The sequence below is a fragment of the Plecotus auritus genome (genome assembly GCF_963455305.1).
Source record: "Plecotus auritus genome assembly, chromosome: 3".
Classification (NCBI taxonomy): Eukaryota; Metazoa; Chordata; class Mammalia; order Chiroptera; family Vespertilionidae; genus Plecotus; species Plecotus auritus.
This window is the reverse complement of record NC_137772.1, coordinates 144,829,384-144,855,768: the sequence shown is the minus strand read 5'-3', so window position 1 is coordinate 144,855,768 and position 26,385 is coordinate 144,829,384. Positions and strand designations below refer to the sequence as shown.

General features: G+C 39.7%; 1 pseudogene across 1 annotated transcript in view; it reads right to left on the bottom strand.

Annotated features, from left to right (window-relative positions):
• Positions 1-3,028: 3,028 nt before the first annotated feature.
• LOC308244196 (dnaJ homolog subfamily A member 1-like) overlaps positions 3,029-26,385 on the bottom strand; it is a 39,529-nt pseudogene continuing 16,172 nt past the window's right edge. Inside the window, exon 2 of the transcript in view lies at positions 3,029-3,713. The product of the transcript in view is annotated as a dnaJ homolog subfamily A member 1-like (transcript). The remainder of the gene's footprint in view (positions 3,714-26,385) is intronic.

Genomic DNA, 26,385 nt, shown 5'->3' with positions numbered 1-26,385 from the left:
TATAAGCAGAATCCTCTGATCTCATATTTGTTTTAAGAGACAACTGTCTGAAACATCCCCAAACATTACAGTACTTTAAACTCGTTTGTACTATGGCCGATCGCATAGCATGTGGCACAACACTGAGACATTGTCAAAAGTCCCCTCTAAGAAGGAGAACTTTATATGTATTACACATGGATGAGTCAACATTTATTTGTAAATTGCCAGTGCACAGCATATGTACCATCCGGTCAGTCGGTCGGTTTGACGGTCAGATGGATGGTTGGTCACTTAGCCTTTTATATCTTATATAATAAAGAGCTAATATGCTAATTAGACTGAACAGCACAACAACTGTCTGGATGACCTTCCGGACGAAGCCAGGGCTGCAAGGGTCAGCCGAGGCAACTGGGGCTGTGAGGACCGAGCCCCTTGCACAAATTTCATGCATTGGGCCTCTAGTATATAGATAAGGCAATACCATCCTGCACTCTCGTCTTCAAATCTTGGGTGCTCTCTCTCTTGCAGTAGCCTGAATAAAATCAATTTCCTTGTTCTGTTTTTATTATTGAGAGAAGGAACATTCAAAGATGTGCATCTAATAGAAAGAAGGCAGAGGACATATCTCTGAATGACATTCAAGAACATGGATTCTAAGCCATTACATCTGGATTACAAATACCATCTGTAACATAAAAATTTTGAAACTTCAGAAAATTTACCTAAAATATTTTATTTTAATAGACTCAATTTAAAATGGACATGAATGTATTACTTATTTCATAGTGTCATTGAGAAAATTAAATGTTACTATATCTGTGTGCATGGACATACCAGGTATATCACTTGGAACTAGGCAGGATACTTAGTAAAGATTATTAAAATATTAGATATTATTATTACTATCATTGCTTTGGAATGTTAGCTATTATTATTATTACTAGAGGCCTGGTGCATGAATTTTGTGCAGGGGGGGTCCCCTCAGCCCAGCCTGCACCCTCTCCAATCCAAGATCCCTCGGGGGTTGTCCAACTGCCGGTGTAGGCCTGGTCATCCCCCACTGCACCCCCCCACCAGCCCTCTCACAATCCTGGACCACTGGCTCCTAATCACTCACCTGCCTGCCTGCCTGGTTGCTCCTAACTGTCCCCCTGCTGGCCTGATCGCCACTCACTGCCCTCCCTGCCAGCCTGGTCGCCCCTAATTGCCCCCCCTCCAGACTGGTTGCCTCTAACTGTCCCCCCTGCTGGCCTGGTTGCCCCCAACTGCCCCCCTCTGCCAGCCTGCTCACTCCTAACTATGCCCCCACCAGCTGGTCGCCCCATGTGCAGCCTGCTTGTTCAGTCACTTGGTCATCCCTCACTAACCCCCTTGCCAGCCTGGTCATAGGCAGCCATCTTGTGAGGGTGTGATGGTCAATTTGCATATTACATCTTTATTATATAGGATTGCATTGATTTTTTCTCAACTAAGTTGTAAAACAATATTCAATTTGGGAAATAAAATAAAACCAAGTAGGCTGGTAGAGCATCTCTGTATGCAATTTGGAATAAATGTGGGGTTAAAAATTAAGAATCATTTAGAAAATCAAGTTATGCAAGATGGAGAAAGTAATCAGGATAGAATAGAGAAAAAGTCTTCTAAATTGTGAATATAGGCCTCAGTAATAAGGACTAGGAATTAACTTACATATATACATAATATATACAAATTATTATATAAACAATTCCTTCTTCCTTCAAAGAAGACCTTGGCCTAACTCTGTATCAACCTCATGGAAATAGCTGACCCAAGAAGAATTGACCTCATAAAAATATAAGCAATAATCAAATAAAGATAAATATTTTACTAGAATATTTATGCATATTCATTCAATCAACATTTCATTAGAACTCACTACACTATTGCCAGGCATTTGTTAATGATATATTGGTTAAAAAAGATTAAATTGTACCTGTAATCAAATAATTTTTATTTTACTGAGAGAGTTTGATAATAAACAACTAATATAAATTTTATGTTATGTTAATGATTAAGACTGGAAAAGAGAAAAAGTGAAAGAAAATAAAAGAAATCAGGAATTCTGAGTAGTAGTAATGGGAGATACTTGGAGTGTAATATTAAATAGGATCGTCAGGATAATCTTTGAATAGATGAGATTTATACAAAGACTTGCAGAATGTAGGCATATAGCCATATGGATAAGTAGAGCATACCAGGCAGAGGGAACAGTGAAGCAAAAACCCTAAAACAAAAATATGCTTGATATATTTGAGGAAAAATAAGGAGACTGGAGTGACTGAAGCAGAATATTAAGTAGAGAGAGTAGTGGGAAAAGAAATCTTAAAAACAAAATAAACAAAAAACAAAAACAAAAAAACGGAGCCAGGTTATATAGGGTCTGGTAAATGCCGATAAAGATTTATTTTATTCTGAAAAAAAATTAGTAGAAGTAATTAATAATCTACCTGTGGTTCAATAGGATTACTATTTCTGCACTTTTGAAAATAAACTAAAATAAATAACAGGGGTGATAGAAAAATATTGAGAGGGTATTAAAGGATGATGGAGGCTCAGGCCAGGGTAATAACAATGCATTAATGTGAAGTGTTCAGATTCTAAATGCATTTTAAAGGCAAGAAAATGGGGTTTCTTAATAGCTTGTATGTTCAGTGTGAGAGAAAGGAATACAAGGATAACACCAAGTTTATTTATTTGCGAAACCACAAGACTGAAGGCATTATTGATTAAGGGTAGATATTGGAAGAACAGGAGTTTAATATAGACATGTTTGATTTAGATCTTTAGAAGTTATCCAAAAGGAGCTTATGTAGGCATTTGCATAATTAAAGCTAGACTTTGGGCAGAGGTCTTTATTTTTTTTTTTTTTTTATGAGTTTATTCTTTATTTAACTTTTAAAACACTACTAGAGTTGAATATTAAAACAAAAACAGTAGCAAGTAGTGAGTATATTACAATTACAGTCCTTCACTCATTCACTACTGTAAATAAAATGCCAGCAGTGAGTGTTATTCACTGGCCCCATTAAGAAATCTGACACTGAACACCACTCCTAGGATGATGTCATCATCCTCATATGCTTCTCCATTGACTTGGATCAAAGTCCACCAGTTCTACCTGGTCCATTTCATCCGTCTCTTCTATTTCCTTCCTTTCAGGTAGGAGTTTTTCCAACAAAGAGGGTTTATCAGGAGAGAGAGAGCCATTCTCAGGAAAGTTTACCTTAAATTTGATGATTAGGTGACCCTTTTTATGTGGTCTATGATGAATTGGCATGCCTTCATTTAACACACATTTGATATCTTCATTCTTGACAATCTGACCTGGATGAAAGGTGATGACTATGGTTCAGTTGTCAGGAGTAGCTATTGGCTTTTAGAAGCCACACAATGCTTCAACCAGCTGTATGTCCATACACATGAAAAGGTCTTCTCCTTGTCGCTTAAAAGCAGCATGGTCCTTCTGGTCTAACACAATGATATTTCCTGGCTCCAGTCTTGGTTCTTGATCTTCTTCACCATGGAATGTTATCTTCTGGCCATCTTTCATGCCTTTATCAATATGAACTTCTACAATCTTCTCTCGAACTATCTTCCTTCCATTGCAGCTTTTACATCCATCTTTAGGACTGATCCATTCCCCACGGCCTTGGTACTCCATGCACACAGACTGAATTTGCTGAACCATTCCAGGTTCTATCTGGTGATTTCTTTTTTTTTTTTTTTTTTTTTTTTCAAATTTTTATTAAGGTATTATATGTGTACATATCTTACCATTGCCCCCCCACCCCACTCCCATACATGCCCTCACCCCCCAATGTTTTGCATCCGTTGGTTAGTCTTATATACATGCATATAAGTCCTTCAGTTGATCTCTTATTTCCCCCACCTCTCCCTAACCTTACCACTGTAATTTGACAGTCTGTTTGATGTTTTACTGCCTCTGTAACTATCTTTTTGTTCATCAGTTTATAATGTTTTTCATTATCCCCAAATGAGTGGGATCATGTGGTATTTTTCTTTCATTGACTGGCTTATTTCACTTAGCATAATGTTCTCTAATTCCATCCAAGTGCCTACAAATGGTAGTAATTCCTTCTTTTTTACGGCAGCATAGTATTCCATTGTGTAGATGTACCATAGTTTTCTGATCCAGTCATCTGCTGCTGGGCACCTAGGCTGTTTCCAAATCTTAGCTATTGTAAATTGTGCTGCTATGAACATAGGGGTGCATATATCCTTTCTGATTGGTGTTTCTGGTTTCTTAGGATATATTCCTAGGAGTGGGATTACTGGGTCAAATGGGAGTTCCATTTTCAGTTTTTTTGAGGAAACTCCATACTGTTCTCCACAGTGGCTGCACCAGTCTGCATTCCCACCAGCAGTGCACGAGGGTTCCTTTTTCTCCGCATCCTCGCCAACACTTGTCGTTTGTTGATTTGTTGATGATAGCCATTCTGACAGGTGTGAGATGGTATCGCATTGTTGTTTTGATTTGCATCTCTCGGATAATTAGTGACTTGGAGCATGTTTTCATGTGTCTCTTGGCCTTCCTTCTGTCTTCTTTCGAGAAGATTCTATTTAGGTCCGTTGCCCATTTTTTTATTGGATCCTTTATCTTCCTTTTATTAAGTTGTATAAGCTGCCTGTAGATGTTGGAAATTAAACCTTTATCAGTGATACCATTTGCAAATATGTTCTCCCATACAGTGGGGTTTCTTGTTGTTTTGTTGATGGTTTCTTTTGCTGTGCAAAAGCTTTTTATTTTGATGTAGTCCCATTTGTTTATTTTCTGTTTGGCTTCCATTGCCCTAGGGGCAGTATCACTGAAAAAGTTCTTTTGGCATATGTCTGAGATTTTGCTGCCTGTGGATTCCTCTAGTATTTTTATGGTCTCCCGTCTTATATTTAAGTCCTGTACCCATTTTGAGTTTATTTTTGTGTATGGTGTAAGTTGGTGATCTAGTTTCATTTTTTTGCATGTATCTGTCCAATTTTCCCAACACCATTTATTAAAGAGACTGTCTTGACTCCATTGTATGCTCATGCCTCCTTTGTCAAATATTAAATGCGCATATTGGTTTGGGTCGATATCTGGATTCTCTATTCTGTTCCATTGATCTATATGTCTGTTCTTGTGCCAGTACCAGGCTGTTTTGAGGACAGTGGCTTTGTAATACAGCTTGAAATCTGGTATTGAGATCCCTCCTACTTTATTCTTCTTTCTCAGGATTGCTGTGGCTATTCGGGGTCTTTTTTTATTCCAGATGAATTTTTGGAGAGTTCTTTCTAGGTCTGTGAAATACGCCGTTGGTATTTTAATAGGGAGTGCATTGAATCTATAGATTGCTTTGGGTAGTATGGACATTTTAATGATGTTGATTCTACCAATCCATGAACATGGTATGTTCTTCCATCTGTTTATATCTTCCTCTATCTCTTTTTTCAGGGTCCTGTAGTTTTCCGCATATAGGTCTTTTACCTCCTTGGTTAGGTTTATTCCTAAGTATCTTAATTTTTTTGGTGCGATGGAAAATGGGATTGCTTTTTTAGTCTCTCTTTCTGTAAGTTCATTGTTGGTGTATAGAAATGCCATAGATTTCTTGGCGTTAATTTTGTATCCTGCTACATTGCCGAATTCATTTATTAAGTCTGTTAGTTTTTTGATGGAGTCTTTCGGGTTTTTTATGTACAATATCATGTCATCTGCAAATAAGGACAGCTTTACTTCTTCTTTTCCAATTTGGATGCCTTTTATTTCTTCTTCTTGTCTAATTGCAGTGGCTAATACTTCCAGTACTATGTCAAACAGGAGTGGTGAGAGTGGGCATCCCTGTCTTGTTCCTGTTCTTAGGGGAAATGGTTTTAGTTTTTGCCCATTGAGTATGATGTTAGCTGTGGGTTTATCATATATAGCTTTTATTATGTTGAGGTATGATCCTTCTATTCCCACCTTGTTGAGAGTTTTTATCAAGAAAGGGTGTTGGATTTTGTCAAATGCTTTTTCTGCATCAATTGATATGACTATGTGATTTTTATCTCTCAATTTGTTTATGTGATGTATCACATTTATTGATTTGCGGATATTGAACCATCCTTGCATTCCTGGGATAAATCCTACTTGGTCATGGTGTATGATCTTTCTGATGTACTGCTGGATCCTATTTGCTAGAATTTTATTGAGGATTTTGGCATCTACATTCATGAGAGATATTGGCCTGTAATTCTCCTTCATTGTGTTGTCTTTATCTGGTTTTGGTATGAGGGTGATGCTGGCTTCATAGAAGGAGCTTGGAAGTGTTCCTTCCTCTTGAATTTTTTGGAATAGTCTGAGGAGGATAGGTTTTAGTTCTTCCTTGAATGTTTGGTAGAACTCTCCTGTGAAGCCGTCTGGCCCCGGGCTTTTGTTTGCCGGAAGCTCTTTGATGACTGCTTCAATTTCTTCCATAGTTACTGGCATGTTGAGCTGTTTAGATTCTTCCTGATTGAGTTTTGGAAGGTTATATTTTTCTAGGAATCTGTCCATTTCCTCCAGGTTGTCCAGTTTGTTGGAATAGAGTTGTTCGTAGTATTTTTTAACAATCCTTTGTATTTCGGCGGGATCTGTTGTTATTTCACCTCTTTCATTTCTGATCTTGTTTATTTGGGTCCTCTCTCTTTGCTTCTTGGTGAGCCTGGCTAGAGGTTCATCAATCTTGTTTATCCTTTCAAAGAACCAGCTCTTGGTTTTGTTGATCTTTTGTATTGTTTCTTTGATCTCTATGTCGTTTATCTGTGCTCTGATCTTTATTATTTCCTTCCTTCTGCTTACACTGGGCTTTTCTTGTTGCTCTTTTTCTAACTCTTTGAGTTGTTGGGTTAGGTAATTTATTACCCCTGTTTCTTGTTTTTTGCAGTAGGCTTGTAGAGCTATGAACTTCCCTCTCAAGACTGCTTTCGCTGTGTCCCATAGATTTTGGATTGTAGTGTTTTCATTGTCATTTGTTGTCATGATGTTTTTTATTTCTTCTTTGATCTCTCTGGTGACCCAGTCATGGTTTAATAGCATGCTGTTTAGTCTCCATGTGTTTGATTTCTTTGGGTTGTTTTTATTGTAGTTGATTTCCAGTTTTATGCCACTGTGGTCTGAGAAGATGCTTGATATGATTTCTATCTTCTTGAATTTGAAGAGACTTTGCCTATGTCCCAACATATGGTCTATCTTTGAAAATGACCCATGTGCACTTGAGAAGAATGTATATTCTGTGGCTTTGGGGTGAAATGTTCTGAAGATGTCAATTAATTCCATCTGGTCTAGTGAGTCGTTTAGGATTGATGTTTCTTTGCTGATGTTTTGTTTAGAGGATTTGTCCAGTGGTGATAGTGGGGTATTAAAGTCTCCTACTATGATTGTATTGCTGTCAATCTCTCCCTTGATATCCTCCAGGAGTTTTTTTATGTATTTGGGTGCTCCTGTATTGGGTGCATATATGTTTACCAGAGTTATTTCTTCTTGTTGGATTGCTCCCTTTAGTATTATGAAATGGCCTTCCTTATCTCTTGTTATGTCCTTCAGTTTGAGATCTAATTTGTCAGAAATAAGTATAGCTACCCCAGCTTTTTTTTCAGTTCCATTTGCCTGGAAAACCTTTTTCCATCCCTTCACCCTCAGTCTGTGTGAGTCTTTTTTTCTGAGGTGGGTTTCTTGTAGACAGCAGATATATGGGTCGTGTTTTCTTATCCAATCCGTTACCCTATGTCTTTTGATTGGGGCATTTAATCCATTTTCATTTAAAGTTATTATTGATAGGTACTTATTTGTCGCCATTCCTATTCTTTACCCCTGTGTTATTTCTTCGCTTCCTGTTTCTTTCTTTCTTTTCTTTTTTACAGCAGACCCTTTAGCATTTCTTGCATTGCTGGTTTGGTGGTAATAAATTCCCTTAGTCCTTTTTTGTCTGTGAAGCTCCTGATTTCACCTTCAATTTTGATTGACAGCCTTGCTGGGTACAGTATTCTTGGATTCAGCCCCTTCCTTTGCATGACTTTGTATATTTCATTCCATTCCCTTCTGGCCTGATGAGTTTCTGTTGAGAAATCAGTTGTTAGTCTGATGGGGGTTCCTTTGTATGTAACTTTCTGTCTCTCTCTTGCTGCTTTTAAGATTCTTACTTTGTCGTTGGTGTTTGCCAATTTAATTATAATGTGCCTTGGCGTCGGTCTTTTGGGGTTCATTTTGCTTGGGACTCTGTGAGCTTCTTGGATTTGTGTGGGTTTTTTCTTCCCTATATCTGGGAAATTTTCTGTCATTATTTCTTCAAAGAGGTTTTCTATTCCTTGCTCAGCTTCCTTTCCTTCTGGAACCCCTATTATGCGGATGTTGTTTTGTTTCGTGTTGTCCCAAAGTTCCCTTAGACTCTCCTCCTGCCTTTTAATTTTTTTTTCTAGAAGTTGCTTTTCTTGGGTATTTTTTTCCATCTTGTCTTCTAGCTCACTGATACGGTCCTCTGCTTCTTCTAGTCTACTCTTGATGCTTTCTATTGAGTTCTTTACAGCAGCGATGTCATTTTTCATTTCTTCTTGGTTCTTCTTCATTTCCTCTTGGTTCTTGCTCATATTGTCGAATTTGTCTTCCATTCTTTTCAGCCACCTTATGACCATTTCTCTGAATTCTTTTTCTGGAAGGTTGCTTGCCTCCATTTCGTTTACTTCCTTTTCTGGTGATGCCTGTTTTTCTTTCATATGCGGGCTGCTTCTTTGTCTCCCCATGGTCTCTCTTCTCTGGGTGTCTGGTTATGTAGTTCTCTCTCTCCTGGGTTGATTTAAAGGCACAAAATACAGCACTACCAGGTACAACTCACAAGGCACTGAACAGGAATGTATTCACGATATTAATAACCTCCAATAAAGGTGACCACCAGAGAAAGGCAAATTAGGTGATAGGAGAGAAATAAGAAGAGGAAAAAAGAAAGAAAGAAAGAAAAAAAGAAAAAAGGAATGTGAAAATGAAATTGGGAAAAGGGAAAGTAAAGAGAAAAAGAAAAAAAAAAAGTAAGAGAGACAAGAAAGTGACTAAGAGAGAAAGGGGAACAGACTATATATATTGGGGATAAAACTCCAATAGAACAATCACTAATCCCAGCAAATGCCAGCAACAAGTGCCTGGGGATTAGTACAAACTACAACACCAACTAATACGGAGTGACGCAAGGGAAAGCTGAAGCACAAAACAAACAAAAAAATAAACAAAAGAAGAATAAGCAAAACAATCTCACAAAAAAGCATAAAAATTGGGTATAATCTACATTCAAGCAAACAACAACAAAAGGACAGAGAGAAGGACAAGTTTATGGATAGCTCAGACAGTGAAGGGAGAGGTGTATGTGGACTTGGAGCAGGGAATTGGAGATTAGATATGTAAGTAGGGTGAAATTTTAACAAGGGGTAAACAGAAAGAATAGGGAAAATCTAAAGCAGTAAAAGGGTAAGATAAACAGGACACTGAAAAGGGGGAGGTTAGGAAGAGAGTGATGGCCTAAAGGTAGAGTTGAGATAGAGTAAAACGATGCTAAAGGAAAGATAAAAATAGAATGTAGAACCCTAATCCCAAAATAAAATGAAGAGAAAGTAAAATGACACTTAAAAAAATAAAATAAAATAAAATAAAATAGCAGTAGTAATAATACGGATTGAAAATAAAAATGTAATCATTAAAAAGGTAAAATCTAGTGATGAAAAAAGAAAAAAAAAGTTTCTTGATTAAAAGATGCAAAAAATGAAAATAAAAAAAAAATAAAAAAAAATAAAAAAATAAAAGGTAAAAATAAAATGTGAAGTAGTGAAGGTCATTCACTTCCTCTGTTTTTCTGTTTGGCACGCCTGTTTCTCAGTCCAGACAGTATTGCAGTTCCCTGCGATCCACTGCTCTTCGGTGTTGTAAGCCAGTCCTGATTTTAAGCAGGCGGTGTGTCTTAATTTCTCGTATTCCTTTATTTTTTATTACACAAGAGTCAATTTGTGATTCAGCCCCTGGGTGGCAGTGTTTCTGGATTGACTTCCGGGTCTATCTATGGCCTCTCTAGGCAGTGTTAGAGCCTTCTTTCCCTGTGGCACTCTTTCCCACCGGCCTGTGGGCGTGGTCTGCCTCAGAGCTGACTCTCTGATGTTCACTCCCCGCTCCGATCCCCGGGTTCCAGAAAAACAACCTTACCCTGCAGTCTCCCAGGGTGTCCCCAACTGGGTGATCCTATGTATTGGGCTTAGTAATCAGAAGCCAGAATTTCAAGAGGAAAAAGCCCAAGTGTGCGCACTCCGTGGCTGCGCGTAAACCCAGGCACCCAGGGAACGCAGGGGCTGCGCATAAGTCTGGACTGCCTGAAATTCTTAGGGTGTCCCTGCACTTCAGATCAAAATGGGTTGCTTTTTAGAGTGCCCTTCTCTTAGCAGCTCTGAGGACCCCTTTCCACATTCACAGATCACGCCAGCCCCTACAGCCACGGATTTTTCTAGGCACAGACTTCCCTGGTCCTCCAGCTCCCGCGAAACGCGCGTTCCTCTCTCCCGCCGGGACCAGAGACCTCACCTTATCTCAGGCGAAATCTGACCTTTCCGTGGTGGAGTGTAGAGCTCCTCTGAACCCGTGTGCTTGCGCCAGTTGGGGAGCGTTGTTCTGGGGCTCGCAGCTGTTCCTGGGGTGCCGCAGTTGTGGATTCTCAGGCTTCAGATAAGCTCCACTTTCCGGATCAAGATGGCGCAGACTCCGCGTCCAAGCCCGCAGCTCCGGGAGGGGACCCAGCCGCAGTGGGTGCTGCCAGGTCAGGGGAACCCCGTTCAGCAGTCCCCCGCCTCCTTCTGGAATTCAGCTGTCTCCCAACCAGCCAACAAACACTCCTTGTGCGACCCTCAGCTGTTCTTTCTTTCTGCTCCGGGACAAGGCTCAGAACACGTCTGTCTATTCCGCCGCCATTATTCCCTCCCCTCTGGGCAGAGGTCTTTAAATTGAGATATACATTTAAAAGTGTCATGTAAATTGTGTTTAAGAAATTGAATGTAACAACCAAGGGATATAAAAAAAGAGAAAGTGAAAATGTGCATTTTCCTGAAAACAAAATAAATAAAATAAGATAAAATTTAAGATAACTTAAATAAAAATAACACTATATTTATGGGTTATAACACTCAATATTATTATGACATCAACCCTTTGCAAATTAAAGTACAGGTTAAATGCAATCCCAATTGAAATTATAGAAGGCATGCTAAAGAAATGAGAATCTGGTTTTAAAATTGATATATAAATACAAATGTAGCACAGTCAAACAAACTTGAGAAACCAGAACAAGTTATAATTTTTTCATTACTTGATATTACAATTTATTTTAAAGGCAGAGAAATTACAACCATATGATATTGGCATAAAGATCAATGTAACAGAAGATCAAGTTCAAAAATAATCTCACATGGTTAACTGGTTTTCAACAAAACATTGTCAAAACACTCAATTAAAATTAAAAATCACAATAAATGTTTTGGGGATAAGAAAATAACCACATAGTCAAACCTCAAAATTACATTGAGATGAGTACAGTCCTAAAATAAAAACCTTGGGCCATTGGATCCTCGCAATTCACCCAGATTTGGTTCTGATTGGTCTGTTTCTATGCCAGTCAGCATCTCCAGGCCTGATCACAGAGGCGGGGCTGATCAGCAGCCACCCCAGGCTGCTGGGGAGCGGGCTGAACTGCTGACCTCTGGGGGAGAGAAAGAGGCCTCACCAGCAGCCGCTGCCACTGCTGATCAGCCCCGCCTCTCTCTCTCTCAGAGAGGTCAGCAGTTCAGCCTGCTCGCCTGCTGCGTGCACAGCCTGGCATTAGTTCAAGCCTCCAGTCATTGTGGATGTTACGACCTGGCTCTTTATATATATAGATACCCAAAGAAACCTGAAATAGTAATTTGAAAGAATATATGGGCCCTTGTGTTTGTTTCAATATTATTTACAATAGCCAAAATTTGAAAGCTGCCTAATTGCCTAACAGAACAGGAGTGGACCAAAAAGCTGTTGTACAATATACAATGCAATATTACTTGACCATAAAAAAGAAGAATATCTTACCTTTTGGAATATCATGGGTTGACCTGGAGATTATTATGCTAAGTGAAATAAACCTGTCAAAGTAAGAAAAAAATACCATATGATTTCACTTATATGTGGAATAAAGGATAAAATGAACTGACAAACAAAATATAAAAATATAAATAGATCAATAAATACAGAAAATAACCTGACAGCTGTTGAGGGAAGGGGGATTGGAGAGCTAGGTGAAAAGAGTGAAGGTATGAAAAGAGTGAAGGTATTACACAAAAATATACCTCATAGACACAGGCAACGAAATGGTGATTACCAGAGGAAAAAGGTGTTAGGGGGAGGTAGAAGTTGGTATAGAGGAAATAAATGGTGTTGGAAGGAGACTTGTTTCATTGTTTTAAGTTTTGAGTTAGTCTTAATTTGTTCCAGAATGTTTTTGTGGAAGGAAAAAATGCTTATTAATTATCAGCATGGCTAATGAGAAGACAAACAAAAGAAGACAATTAAATTAAAAGGAGAGGCAAATCTCAAAATTCTACAAACTCTATACTTTAAACTCTATAGAATCAGAATTATTGAGAAGAATACCAACTCTATTTTGTTCCCTTGATTATGAATTTTAACAGCAAAAGGTAACATAAAGATGTAAAAATTTAATAGCTTACATTTATTTACAAAAATACATTATGTGTGATTAGATAACTTGAATATATCCCAGCAATGTAGAAAAGATTGTAAGCCGAACTAAAACAAGGAAGAAGAAATGTAGGAAATCCTTAAATAACTTAAATGTATTTACATCCCCAAGATTCAATGATATGTACACAGAGGTACTCAAAGAATTGTCTGCGTTTATTTATTTATTTATTTATTTATTTATTTATTTAATATATTTTATTGATTTTTTACAGAGGGGAAAGGAGAGGTATAGAGAGTTAGAAACATCGATGAGGTATAGAGAGTTAGAAACATCAATCAACTGCCCCCTGCACACCCCCTACTGAGGATGTGCCCACAACCAAGGTACATGCCCTTGACCAGAATCAAACCTGGGACCCTTCAGTCTGCAGGCCAACGCTCTATCCACTGAGCCAAACCGGTTAGGGCTCTGCTTTTATTATATCACTTTAACCTATTACTTTTATAGAGATTCAAAGAATCGGAAAACCCTGAAAGTTAAAATGACAAAAGGGGCTTTCTTGAATTATGAATGACTGTGATAACTATAAATACCTGAAATAACTATAAATACCTTTAACTTGACTTCCCAGTATGTGTAGTCAACTGAAAAATAAGATAACAATAAGATAGGGTGTGGACAAATTTTGGAATTAGGTAAAGGCAAATATTAAAAATGTATGTGATTTTTCACCTCTGTTGTTTTTTTCTTCAAAATTTTTAAAAAGGCATTGTTTCAATTTATACTACTCAATCTTCTTAAAAATATTTTAATCTCAAGTTTTTATATATGTTTAGAACTATTTCATAGATAAATAAGCAGGTATTGAGAGGTTGAGAATTTATATACTTATACTAGAGGCCTGGGGGGGAGGGGTTCCCTCAGCCCGGCTGCACCCTCTCCAATCCGGGACCCCTCGGGGGATGTCCGACTGCCGGTTTAGGTCCGAACCCAGGGATCAGACATCCCTCTCGCAATCTGGGACCACTGGCTCCTAACCACTCACCTGCCTGCCTGCCTGATGGCCCCTAACTGCTCGCCTGCCTGCCTGATCACCCCTAACCACCTCTTCCTTGGCCCCTCACTTGGGACTCAGGCTTCCCTTCTCTGGCCAGCCAAAGGCATCCGGGACCTGGGTCAGTTTCACCCGGGCTGGATGCAGGCACCCGGGATCCCGGGCAGCTTCACCTGGGCCAGCCGCAGGCACCCGGGATCCCTGATCACCCCTAACTTCTCCCCTGCCAGCCTGATCACCCCTAACTGCCTCTGCCTCGGCCCCCACACCCGGGACCCAGGCTTCCCTCCTCTGGCCGGCCACAGGCAACCAGGACCCGGCTTCCCTACCTCTGGCTCCACAGGCACCTGGGACATAGCAGGGGGTTCCTCAGCCTGGCCAGCCCCTCCCCTCTCACAGTCCAGGAGCCCTCAGAGGATGTCCTACTGATGGCTTAGGCCCGCTCCCCTCAAGGAGCGGGCCTAAGCCACAGTCTGGCCTCCCTCTGTGGGAGGCGACCCAGTCTATGAGGGAAAGGCGTCACCCCCATCACCCCAGCCACTGCTGCTGCCTCTGGCCTCCCTCTCTGGGAGGCAGAGGTGACCGGGCTGATCAGGGAAGGTACGCCCCCATCACCCCAGCCATTGCTGCTGCCTCTGGCCTCCCTCTGTGGGAGGCGACCAGGTGATCAAGGGAAGGCACCCCCCCCTCACCCTTCTCGTGCTGCCACTGCCAACCTCCTTGGCAGCCTGCCTTGGCCCTCGCAGTCACTGCGGCTTTGTCCAGAAGGATGTTTGGAATATGTCCGGTCTAATGAGCATATTACCCTTTTATTAGTATAGATAATAATTTGTTTTAAATTAGCCCTGGCTGGAGGTCTCAGTTGGTTGGAGTATCTTCCTATGTACCAAAAGGTTGCAGGTTCAACTCCAGGTCAGGGTGCATACCCAGGCTGAGGGTCCATTCCCCTTGTAGGGGCGCTTGGGCATATCTAGGAAGCAACTGATCCATGTTTCTCTCTCACATTTATGCTTCTCTCTCTTCTTCTTCTTCTTCCTTCCTCTCTAAAAATCAATAAAAAAGAAAAAAACATTAGAAAACAGATTTGTTTTACATTAAAATCAGTTTTTGTTTCATTGCACCCAATGCATGTGTGATTCTTATTAACAGTTACTGAAAAACTCAACAGAGAAAGTCAACATAAGCCTGGCTAGGCGTAGTTCAGTGCTTGAGCATTGACCTATGAACCAGGAGGTCAGGTTATGATTCCCAGTCATGGCACATGCCCAGGTTGTGGGCTTGATCCCCAGTAGGGGGCATGCAGGAGGCAGCCAATCAATGATACTCTCTCATCATTGATGTTTCTATCTCTTTCTCTTTCCTTTCCTCTCTGAAATAAAAAAATAAAATAAAAATAAATCACCAAAAAAAAATAAAGTCAACATAATTATTCATTGGTAATGGACCAACGTGAAATAAAAAAAGATCAGTTTCCTTGTAATCTTCCTTTTATTAAAAATGTTTTTCAACTAAGATGGTGGAATGAGTCCATATGAATTTCTCAAAAACTAATGCTTTGAAAATAGATTAATTGGTGTATAAATAAAAAATATCCAACTGGCTATTTTACCTCTTTGAACAAATAAATATGGTCTTATGGAAAACTTTACCTTTGGGCTCATAACTTTTTGATGTAGGATTTAAAAATATATAAGAAATTCAAAATGAGATTTTTTTTAAAATACCAGAATAGCAGAAACTAAACATAAAGGAAACATTTTATTTGCTCCAGAAACATTGTTTTCACAGTTGTTACAAAAGGTCTGTATTCAGAAAATTTATATTCTAATAGCAGCAATAAATTCCTTCTAATAAAAAAATATAACCTACTCGATTCTGTCTTTCATCCCAAAAGATTATTTTTATGTGTATATGATGTACAATAATAAATAAGTGAGCTTCTGCTCCCACCTAAACACTTGATGTTACTTAGAAAAGCCATGCACACATCTAAGTGTTCCTGACAACTCCCAGCTTTCTTGTGTCTGGATGAAAAGTCACAGGACATTTGCAGTCCTGAGGTTGAGGCAAGTTCAATCAAAACATGTTGAAGCAAGCTGAGTGTAAATGTGAAAAACAGCAGAGCATATGCATTACAGTGTGGACAATTTTAACAAATGGATTCCCTTCTCTCTCCCTTACTTAATGAACACATGTAAACTATAAGAAAGAACTAGTCCAAACTATAAGAAAGAACTAATTAATGTCCAAACACACACACAGGTACACGCACACTGACTCAAACCTGTGAAAGAAAAATAGCAAAGGTAAAATCTTTATAGGCAAGCTTGTCAGATTACCCTAACTAAGCATATCTGCTTACAATATTTATATTCTAAACACATTCTGTTTAACTCTATTTCATTACTATCCAAAATTATATATTTTTCTGAATTCCAAAACAATCCCACTAATACTTGTGAGTCATTCATTGTTTGCAAAATGATTCTTTCACAGAATTTCTCATGCAGTGTCAAACTAATAGGTAAATACTGCTGGTATCTCTTTATTTATTTTTTTAAATATATCTTTATTGATTTCAGAGAGGAAGGGAGAGGGAGAGAAAGATAGAAACATCAATGATGAGAGAGAATCATTGATCAGCTGCCTCCTTTACTGATCCCTACTGGGGATCACCTGAGCATGTGCCCTTGACTGGAATCGAACTGGGGACCCTTCAGTCCGACGCTCTACCCACTGAGCCAAACCAGCTAGGGCGTTAGTGTCTCTTTATTATGGTTAAAGAAAATGTTCAGATGGTTTAAGTCCACCTGATTGTTAAGTAGATTTTACCAAATTCTGGATTTAATAACATCAAAGTTTATTTCCAATTGCATAGTAATGTGAAAAATGTCTTCCTAAAGATTTTAAAACTATTTCTAAAAATCATAGTTCATTTTTCTCCAATATCATATTTTTTCTAAGAAGAGAAGCTATTTTGTTTTGTTTTGTTTTGTTTTGTTTTTAGGAAATACTATACTAACCCACATATTTTATAAACATAATTACTAGGAAAATTAATTTGGAATATCAGTGATAAAGGAAATAAAAATGGCAAAGATAGATTCCTGTGGCAATAATTGGTAGAGGTCAGTGAGACTTGAAATTTTGGCTTATAGCATGGAGACAAATGTTGTGTATTTCTTAAAGCAGAATTTTTCAAATTAAAATGATTATCCGTGACACATAAAAATGGTGAATTGCGATCCAGATCCAGTGAATCAGAATATTCTGTAAAAAGACACATGGAATCCATATTTTTTACTAATTAAGCTAAGTGATTGCTATAATTATAAAGGTTTGGGAGAAACATTCTTAATATATTTCATAAAATTCTAAGGGTAAAAAGTAATAATATTAATCACATGAACTATTTTATTCTAAATAAAAATACTATAACATTAACTGTGTTTTTGCTATTTTTTGACAAATGCATGTACCTATATAATCCATAATGATACCAAAATGTAGAATATTACCATCATCCCAAGAGTTTCTCTAATGCCCTATACAATCAACTTTTGTCCTACATGCATAGAAACAATATTCTAATTTTTTCAACCATATATGAGATTTCCTTGTTCATTGATGTCATAAAAATGGAATCAAACAATATTCCTCTTCTGTTTAAGGCTTCTTTCACTCAGCATAAGTATTTTGAATTTAACCCATGGGGTTGCATACACCAGTAGTTTCTTATTTCTATGTAGTGTTCCATTTTATTAACATACCAAAATATATGTATTCATCTTCCTACTGATAGGCATATAGAATTTTTCCAGTTTGGAGCTAATATGAATAAAGCTGCTTTCAACATTCTTGTACTTGTATTTTGTGGACACATGTTTTCATTTTTCTTGAGTAAATACTTTGGATTGGAATCACAGGGTCATAGGATAGATATAGTTTTAATTTTATAAGCAACTAGAGGCCTGGTGCACGAAATTCGTGCACGGGAGAGGGGGAGGGTCCCTCAGCCCGGCCTGCACCCTCTCCAATCCGGGACCCCTCGGGGAATGTCCGACTGCCGGTTTAGGCCCAAGTGGGATCAGGCCTAAACCGGCACTCGGACATCCCTCTCACAATCCGGGACCATTGCCTCCTAACCACTCACCTGCTTGCCTGTCTGATCACCCCTAACCACTCTGTCTGCCAGCTTGGTCACCCCTAACTACTCTCCCATGCCGGCCTGGTTGCCCCTAACTGCTCTCCCCTGCCGGCCTGATTCCCCCTAACCACCTCTGCCTCAGCCACCACCACCATGGCTTTGTCTGGAGGACCTCTGGTCTAATTAGCATATTACCCTTTTATTAGTATTAATGGTTACTGAGCAGTGCATTCTGGGGAACATGGGGAAGCGGCCCTATGACTCAGAGACCACGGACTCGACAGAGCTGGGAGGTCCAGTCTCACTCAGCAGAGGATGGGCCTGGGACCATGAGCGAGGCCTGGACTCTGTTTAGGTCTGAGGAGCCTCCCTCCTCCAGGTACCACTTGCTCAATGGCCTCCTGCACACACCCAGACCCAGGCTCAAACCCCCAACCTTTCAATGTACAGGACAAAGCTCCAACCAATGGAGCTACCCAGCCAGAGTAGTTGTTCTTGGCTTTTATTTTCTTTTTTTTACTTTTCTATTTTATTTTTTACTATTTTTATTAAGCCTTCATTGTTAAAAGTTTACATAGGTCCCCTTTCCCCTCATTAACCTTTTCCAGCCTACTACCCACCCCCAGGCCCTCACCACCCCATTGTCTGTGTCCAGGGGTGATGCATATATGCACACAGGCCATTGGTTGATCTCTTCCCACCCACCCACCCACCCTCCCCCGCCTTCCCTCTGAGGTTCCACAGTCTGTTCATATGTCTGTGTCTCTGGGTCTATTTTTGTTCATCAGTGTATTTGGCTCATTAGGTGTTAAAAGTGCTCTGGTTGTGATCACTTGGGTTTTCTAAAGATGCAGTCACATCACATAGAAACCTTTTTTCTTTTTCCAAATGTACTTGTGGACACATTGGGAATATAGATACCAGAAATAGAAGTCTGTGAATAAGTTGGGAATAGGAAGCTTTTTCTTTCGTGAAGTTGCGTGCATGACCCTGTGCTCCCGCCGTGTTGAAAACACCAAGTAATGTGGCTACAGGGAGGCTCTCATTGGCAACCCATCCACATAGAGCCATGGCCTCCCTCTCCATCAGCCACAGCTCCCAGGACAGACGCATGCACCCCTCAGCAGAGGTGGAGGTACTTGGCCACCTCCCACAGGCTTGACATCAACCTGGTGGGGCCCACCTTCTGAGTATCACCCTCTTGTTCCTACTCCCAGGTCTTTCCATGCACTTCCTGTCACCCAGCCCTCTCCCTCCTCCCGTCATGTCCGGAGCCCCAGATGCTGTCCCTGCGAGGTGTGGGACACTCCCTACTGGACTGTTTCATCTTATTCTTTTATGGCATCCAGTGTTTCTTCTGCCTCTTTAACTTGGTTTGAATCTGAATGGAAATGGCTCCATCTTCTATTCCTTTTGTGTCCTTTCCACCCCTAAGTTAATGTCATGTCCTTAGTATGTGGCTATGAGATGTCTCTGTGACTGAGCTGGGAAACCTTTCACGTTTCTCTTTCCTTTTCTTTCATCTCAGGATAACTGAGCTCTGCGGTTTGTGTGGGACCAAAGGTCCTGGGAATACAATGCTGAGCCTTCTGAACTCATTTTATTCCTTATTGTATTATTTCTCTATCAAAAGACATAGTTAGCTTAATGGATATGAAAACATGACCAATATATCTGGTGTCTACTGGAGACCCACCTCAGAATAAAGGACTCACACAGACTGATAGTGAAGGGATGGAAAAATTCTTTCAGGCAAAAGGAAATGAAAAAAAAGCTGGGGTAGCAATACTTATATCTGACAAAGTAGACCTCAAAGTGAAGGCCATAACAAAAGATAACAAAGGCCACTTCATAATACTAAAGAGAGCAATTCAACAAGGAGATATAACTCTGGTAAACATATATGCACCCAATACAGGGGCACCCAAATACATAAAACAACTTCTGAAAGATACCAAGGGAGAGATTGAGAGCAATACAGTCATAGTAGGGGACTTTGATACCCCACTAACACTACTGGATTAAATCCTCTAAACAAAAAAATCAGCAAATAAACAGCAATCCTAAATGACTCAGTAGACCAGATGGAATTAATTGACATCTTCAGAACATTTCACACCAAAGCCACAGAATATACATTCTTCTCAAGTGCACATGGGACATTTTCAAAGATAGACCACATATTGTGTCACAGGCAGTCTATTCAAATTCAAGAAGATAGAAATCATATCAAGCATCTTCTCAGATCATAATGGCATAAAATTAGAAATCAACTACAATAAAAATAATGAAAAAAAATCAAACACTTGGAGGCTAAATAGCATGCTATCAAACAATGATTGCATTATCAAAGAGATCAAAGAAGAAAGAAAAAGCATCCTGGTAACAAACATCAACGAAAACACAACAAAACAAAATCTATGGGACACAGTGAAAGCAGTCCTGAGAGGGAAATTCATAGTTCTACAGACCTACCTCAGAAAACAAGTAAAAAATGGTAATAAGTTATCTAACCCTACAACTCAAACAATTAGAAAGAGAGCAACAAGAAAAGCCCAGAGTAAGCAGTGGAAGGAAATAATAAAGACCAGAGCAGAAATAAAAGGCATAGAAACCGAAAACAAAAAACAAAAAAACAAAACAAAAAAAAACAAAACAACAACAACAAAAAAAACCCAACAACAACAATACAAAAGATCAACAAATCCAAGTGCTAGTTCTTTGAAAGGATAAATAAGATTGATGAACCAAGAAGCAAAGAGACAGGACCCAAATAAATAGATCAGAAATGAAAGAGGTGAAGTAACAACTGATCCCACAGAAATACAAAGGACTATGAAAAAATACTATGAACAACTCTATTCCAACAAAATGGACAACCTTGACAAAATGGACATATTCTTAGAAAAATATAAGTTCACAAAAGTCAATCAGGAAGAATAAAAAACCTGAATAGGCCAATAACTACCAAAGAAATCGAAGCAGTAATCAAAAATATTCCAGAAAAAAAAAAAAGCCCTGGTCCGGATGGCTTTACAGGGGAGTTCCGCCAAGCAGTCAAAGAAGAACTAAAACCTATCCTCCTCAGACTATTCCAAGAAATTCAAAAGGGAGGCACACTTCCATCCTCTGTCTATGAAGCCAGCATTACACTAATTCCAAAACCAGATAAAGACACCACAAAAAAAAAAGAACTATAGGCCAATATCCTTGATGAACAAGATGCTAAAATCGGATCTAGCATTACATTAGAAAGATCATACACCATGACCAAGTGGGAGGGATGCAAGGATGGTACAATATCTGCAAATCAATAAATGTGATACATCACATAAACAAATTGAGAGACAAAAATCACATAATCATATCAATCGATGCAGAAAAAGCATTTGACAAAATCCAACACCCTTCCTTGATAAAAACTCTCAGCAAAGTGGGAATAGAGGAATCATACCTCAACATAATAAAAGCCTTGTATGACAAACCTACAGCCAACATTATATTCAATGGGCAAAAACTAAACTCTTCCCATAAGAACGGGAACAAGACAGAGATGCCCACTTTCACCACTCCTGTTTGACCTGGTAGTGGAAGTGCTAGTCATAGCGATCAGACAAGAAGAAGAAATAAAAGGCATCCAAATTGGAAAAGAAGAAGTAAAGCTGTCCTTATTCACAGATGACATGATACTGTACATAGAAAATCCCAAAAACTCCATCAAAAAACTACTAGACCTAATAAATGAATTCGGCAATGTAGCAAATACAAAATTAACACCTAGAAATCTATGGCCTTTTTATAGACCAATAATGAAACTCACAGAAAGAGAAACTAAAAAAACAATCCCATTTATCATTGGACCAAAAAAATTAAGGTACCTAGGAATAAACTTAACTAAGGAGGTAAAAGGCCTGTACTCAGAAAACTACAGACATTGAAAAAAGAGATAGAGGAAGACATAAAAAAATGGAAGAACTTACCTTGTTCGTGGATTGGTAGAATCAACATCATTAAAATGTTCAAGTATCCAAAGCCATTTATAGATTCAATGCAAACCCCATTAAAATACCAATGGCATATTTCACAGATATAGAACAAACTCTCCAAATATTCATTTGGAATAAAAAAAAAAAGACCCCAAATAGCCTGAGAAAGAAGAACAAAGTTGGAGGGATCACAATACCAAATATCAAGCTATATTACAAAGCCACGGTTCTCAAAACTGCCTGGTACTGGCACAAGAACAGACATATAGACCAATGGAACAGAACAGCAAACCCAGAAATCAACACAAGCCAATATGCTCAATTAATATTTGACAAAGGAGGCAAGAGCATAATATGTAGTCAATACAGTCTATTTAATAAATGGTGCTGGGAAATTTAGTCAGATACATGTAAAAAAATGAAAATAGATCACCAACTTACACCATACACAAAAACAAATTCAAAATGGCTAAAGGACTTAAATATAAGATGGCAAACCATAAAAATCTTAAAAGACTTCATAGGCAACAAAATATCAGACGTATGTTGTAGCAATATCTTTACCAATACAGCTCCTAGGGCAATGGAAACTAAGGAGAAAATAAACAAACGGGACTACATCAAAATAAAAACCTGCACAGCAAACGAAACCATCAACAAAACAACAAGAAAACCCACTGCATGGGAGAACATATTTGCCAATACTATTTCAGATAAGGGTTTAATCTCCAAAATTTACAGGGAACTCATACAACTTAACAAAAGAAAGATAAACAATCCAATCAAAAAAATGGGCAAAGGACCTAAATAGACACTTTTCCAAAGAGGACATATAGAAGGCCGAGAGACATATGAAAACATGCTCAAAGACACCAATCATCTGAGAGATGCAAATCAAAACAACAATGAGGTACCATCTCACACCTGTCAGAATGGCTATCATCAACAAATCAACAAACGACAAGTGCTGGTGAGGATGTAGAGAAAAAGGAACCCTCATGCACCACTGGTTGGAATGCAGACTGGTACAACCACTGTGGAAGACAGTATGGAGTTTCCTCAGAAAGTTAAAAATGGAACTCCCATTTGACCCAATAATCCCACTTCTAGGACTATATCCCAAGAAACCAGAAACACCAATCAGAAAGGATATATGCACCTCTATGTTCACAGCAGCACAATTTACAATAGCTAAGATTTGGAAACATCCCAAGTACCCATCATCAGATGAATGGATTAGAAAACTATGGTACATCTACACAATGGAATACTACACCACTATAAAAAAGAAGGAACTTTTACCATTTGCAACATCATGGATGGTATTAAGTGAAATAAGCCAGTTGGAGAAAGATATATATCACATGATCTCACTCATATGTAGATCCAAAGACAAATGGCAGGGGAGAGGGTGGTTAGAGATCAACCAAATGACTTATATACATGCATATTAGCATAACCAATAGACACAGACACTGGGGTGGTGGGGGCTTGCCCTTGGCATTGAGAGTGGTGGGGGGGGGGTGTCAATCAGGTAAAAAGGAGACATATGTAATACTTAAAACAATAAAAAAAAAATCCTATATAATAAAACCCTAATATGGTAAGTGTCCGGTCGTCCAGTTGGCCATTCAACCAATCAAAGCATAATATACTAATGATATGCTAAGGCTGCTCAACTGCTCACTATGACGTGCACTGACCACCAGGGGGCACACAGTCAACTGGTCGAACAAATGCAATGATCCACACTGACTACCAGAGGGCAGACAGTTGACCTATCAGTCGCTGTGATATGCACTGACCACCAGGGGGGAGATGTTCCGACTGCTAGGTTAGCTTGCTGCTGGGGTCCGGCTGATCAAGACTGAGCAAGATGGGCCGGACATGCCCTGGAGCCCTCCTGTGGTCCCTCCCCAGCTGGCCTACCTCCCACCTCCCTCCCAGGCCCTGATCATGCACCAGTGGGGTCCATTGGCCTGGCGTGCGCTCTCTCACAATCTGGATCCCTCAGGGAATGTCGGAGAGCCAGTTTCAGCCCGACAGCGGAACAACTGGTCACTATGAAGTGCACTGAGCACCTGGGGACAGATACTCAATGTAGGAGCTGCCCCATGGTGGTCAGTGCGCTCCCATAGGGGGAGCACTGCTCAGCCAGAAGCCAGGCTCACAGCTGGTGAGCGCAGAGCAGTGGCGGGAGCCTCTCCTGCCTCTGCGGCAGAGCTAATGATATCCAACTACCAGCTTAGGCCTCTTCCCCGTGGGCCTAAGCTCACATTTGGACATCCCCCAAGGGCTCCCCGACTGCGAGAGAGTGCAGGCTGGGCCGAGCGATCCCCCCAAGTGCACGCATTTCATGCACCAGGCCTATAATATATATATATATATATATACACACACACACACACACACACACACACACACACACACACACACACTAGTGGCCCGGTGCACGAAATGCGTGCATGGGGGGGGTGTCCCTCAGCCAAGCCTGCACCCTCTCCAATCTGGGACCCCTCGGGGGATGTCCGACTGCCAGTTTAGGCCTGGTACCACAGGAATCAGGCCTAAACCGGCAGTCCGACATCCCTCTCGCAATCCAGGACCACTGGCTCCTAACTGCTTACCTGCCTGCCTGCCTGATCGCCCCTAACCACTCTGCCCCCAACTGCCCCCCCCTGCCTGCCTGCTCGCCTCCAACTGCCATCCCCCGCCGCCCAGCTTGCCCCCACCTGCCCCCCCCCCACCGGCCTGCTTGCCTCCAACTGCACGCCCTGCTGGCCTGCTCTCCCCCACTGCCCTCTCCTGCTGGCCTGATTGTCCCTAACCGCCTCTGCCTCAGCCCCACCACCATGGCTTTGTCAAGAAGGATGTCTGGAAGGTCTCCCAGTCTAATTAGCATATTACCCTTTTACTAGTATGTGTATATGTATATATATATATATATATATATATATAGTTAACTTCTTTGTTCATGGGATTAAATATTCCAAATTTTCTTATGCTTGTAGTGGCCATGCTAATTCTGGCCAATGACCCCTGTTTTCAAATGTAACTGACAGGCAAGTATCTTCCCTGTTATCTCAACTTTATTGGGCAGGCATCTATCTTCCCTTTGTTGGATTCCAGGGGATGTAAAGCTGTAGTTTCCTGGTTAAGCTGCCCAAATAACATGCCTGGAATGTCTAGACTTCCCTTTGCTCTTTTCCTATTATTAATTAAAAGTTAATTACAACAGTATCATCATAAGATCACAAAGTTAACTCATAAAAATTAATGATAATGCTATATACTACCCTATATATAGCCTTTCAAAAAAATGGTGCCAGCCAGATCAGCATGGCTCAGTGGTTGAGCATCAGTCTATGAACCAGGAAGTCATAGTCCAATTACAGGTCAGGACACTTGCCCAGGTTGCCAACTCAGTCCCCAGTGTAGGGCATGCAGGAGGCAGCCAATCAATGGTTCTCTTTCATCATTAATGTTTCTATCTCTCTCTTCCTCTCTGAAGTCAATAAAAATATTTTTAAGTGGGGCCCAATAAAGCATATTTCATAGGCAGAAATAAATACATAAATAAAATACCTTCAACTAAATCTCACAGCTTACTATATCAGTATAATTGCAGTTACACTGCAATTACCTCTAGATCAATTATAGAGCTAAATTTAAAATGTAAATTTTTGTTTGTTTGTTAATCCTCACCTGAGGATATATTTTCCATTGGTTTTAGGAGAGAGTGAAAGGGGTGGAGGGAGGGGGAGAGAAAGAAACACCAATGATAATAGAGAGTCATTGATGGGCTGCTGCCTGCATGACTCACACTAGGAATTGAGCCAGCAACTCAGGCATGTCCCCCCGCCCCCCCATAATCTAACCATGACCTCCTGGTTCATAGGTTTACACTCAACCACTGAGCCATGCTGGCTGGGCCAGGGCTAAAATTTTAACTTTAAAACTTTAAATGTAAAGTGATACTTTAGAAAAAGATGTAAGAAAATATTTGTGACTTAGGGTTATTCAAAGGATTCTTTGATATGATATGCTACAAAAAGAAAAATTCTTAAAGAAAAATAAGATGAACTAAACTTCTGTTCTGCGAAAACATGTTTAAACAAATGAAGCACATAGTCATAAAATATTTTCAAATCATATATATGACAAAGAACATGTATACAAAAATAGGTAAAGAACTCTCAAATCTCGATAGTGAGAAAATAAGCTCCTGAAAATTGCTAAACATCACTATACATTAGGGAAATGTACATTACAATCACGATAGACTAAAACATGCCTATTTGAGTGGATAAAATTAAAACAATAACAATAAAAAAAATGAGACTGTCATGGTGGCAAGGACATAGAGAAACTAGATCTCTCATAAATTTCTAGTGGAGATGGAAAATGGGGTAGCACCTCTACAAAAGAGTGTGGCAGTTTCTTAGAAGGTTAAACATCCACTTAGTCTATAAAAAAGAGTGACCCAGCAAT